We start from the raw sequence: 2500 nt of genomic DNA on the forward strand, positions 1-2500 counted from the left end.
TGTCGGCCGCGAAGTCCTCGGCTGCGTCGACGGGCGGCGCAGCGGCCTCGCCCGCGTCAGGCAGCGGGCTCACCGCTCCCCGGCGGGACGCCGGCTCTTCCCCCCGACCGATCTCAAGCGCCTCCATGAATTGGCGGACAAGCTGCTTGTGGGCAGCTTGCCGCCGTCGGCACTTGATTGCCTCAAGCGTTCGGTCGGGGAACATCCTGATGAGCTCTTGATTTACAAAGAAGAACCGGGCGTCCCTCTCGAGGAACAGTTCGGCCTCCGCCTTGGCGAGCGACAGGACTTCTTCCTCCGTCCACCTCGCGCGATGCCTCTCCGTGACGATCTCCGCGTTGGCGGCCGCAAGATGTTGGCGGCGGCGATGGACCCCGAGACCGTTCTTGGTTGTAAAGCTGCGGTGGCACTCACTACAGGTATACATAGCTGCAAAAGTTACAAGATTTTCGGCACGGCCGGTTGGCCGGCTAGGTGCTGGGGGAGTTGGGGTGGCACCTTCAGCGGAAGGGCCACCACTTATTCTCTGCTTACTGCCCCCAACTAAAAAAAGGGATAGTGCGAGGGGGGGCTGGTAACCCCCCCAAGCCCCTGGTGCGGTCTTCCACTCTGCGAAATCAGCGGGCCCACGAGAAGGGGAGAAGACCGCAGGAGAGGAGAGGCTAAGAGGGCTAGGCCCATGTATTGCGCATCACTCTCCCTGTAACTATAACCCAAGGAAGGCACCTCGCAGCAGCAGCACGACTACATCAAGACCGCACTTCGAGAAGCCAAGTCCGGATGCAGCCACACCGCAGCCACTTGGCCACCTTAAGAGAGTCATAGTTACTCCCGCCGTTTACCCGCGCTTGCTTGAATTTCTTCACGTTGACATTCAGAGCACTGGGCAGAAATCACATTGCGTCAACACCCGCTAGGGCCATCGCAATGCTTTGTTTTAATTAGACAGTCGGATTCCCCCAGTCCGTGCCAGTTCTGAGTTGATCGTTGAATGGCGGCCGAAGAGAATCCGCGCACCCGCGCGCCCCCGGAGGAGCACGCTAAGGCGGACGCGGCCTCGCAGCAAGGAAGATCCGTGGGAGGCCAAGGCACGGGACCGAGCTCGGATCCTGCACGCAGGTTGAAGCACCGGGGCGCGAACGCCGCGCAGGCGCGCGCATCCTGCACCGCCGGCCAGCACGAGGCCAACCAACGGCGAGAGCAGACCACGCCCGCGCTAAACGCCCGCACTTACCGGCACCCCTACGGCACTCACCTCGCCCAGGCCCGGCACGTTAGCGCTGACCCACTTCCCGACCAAGCCCGACACGCCCCGATCCTCAGAGCCAATCCTTATCCCGAAGTTACGGATCCAATTTGCCGACTTCCCTTACCTACATTATTCTATCGACTAGAGGCTCTTCACCTTGGAGACCTGCTGCGGATATGGGTACGAACCGGCGCGACACCTCCACGTGGCCCTCTCCCGGATTTTCAAGGTCCGAGGGGAAGATCGGGACACCGCCGCAACTGCGGTGCTCTTCGCGTTCCAAACCCTATCTCCCTGCTAGAGGATTCCAGGGAACTCGAACGCTCATGCAGAAAAGAAAACTCTTCCCCGATCTCCCGACGGCGTCTCCGGGTCCTTTTGGGTTACCCCGACGAGCATCTCTAAAAGAGGGGCCCGACTTGTATCGGTTCCGCTGCCGGGTTCCGGAATAGGAACCGGATTCCCTTTCGCCCAACGGGGGCCAGCACAAAGTGCATCATGCTATGACGGCCCCCATCAACATCGGATTTCTCCTAGGGCTTAGGATCGACTGACTCGTGTGCAACGGCTGTTCACACGAAACCCTTCTCCGCGTCAGCCCTCCAGGGCCTCGCTGGAGTATTTGCTACTACCACCAAGATCTGCACCGACGGCGGCTCCAGGCAGGCTCACGCCCAGACCCTTCTGCGCCCACCGCCGCGACCCTCCTACTCGTCAGGGCTTCGCGGCCGGCCGCAAGGACCGGCCATGACTGCCAGACTGACGGCCGAGTATAGGCACGACGCTTCAGCGCCATCCATTTTCAGGGCTAGTTGCTTCGGCAGGTGAGTTGTTACACACTCCTTAGCGGATTCCGACTTCCATGGCCACCGTCCTGCTGTCTTAAGCAACCAACGCCTTTCATGGTTTCCCATGAGCGTCGATTCGGGCGCCTTAACTCGGCGTTTGGTTCATCCCACAGCGCCAGTTCTGCTTACCAAAAGTGGCCCACTTGGCACTCCGATCCGAGTCGTTTGCTCGCGGCTTCAGCATATCAAGCAAGCCGGAGATCTCACCCATTTAAAGTTTGAGAATAGGTTGAGGTCGTTTCGGCCCCAAGGCCTCTAATCATTCGCTTTACCGGATGAGACTCGTACGAGCACCAGCTATCCTGAGGGAAACTTCGGAGGGAACCAGCTACTAGATGGTTCGATTAGTCTTTCGCCCCTATACCCAGCTCCGACGATCGATTTGCACGTCAGAATCGCTACG

At 60.0% G+C, this 2500-nt stretch overlaps 1 pseudogene; it reads right to left on the reverse strand.

The window, feature by feature from the left end:
• LOC124581945 overlaps positions 1-2500 on the reverse strand; it is a 7959-nt pseudogene that overhangs the window by 4266 nt on the left and 1193 nt on the right.

Source organism: Schistocerca americana, unplaced genomic scaffold (genome assembly GCF_021461395.2).
Source record: "Schistocerca americana isolate TAMUIC-IGC-003095 unplaced genomic scaffold, iqSchAmer2.1 HiC_scaffold_382, whole genome shotgun sequence".
Classification (NCBI taxonomy): domain Eukaryota; kingdom Metazoa; phylum Arthropoda; class Insecta; order Orthoptera; family Acrididae; genus Schistocerca; species Schistocerca americana.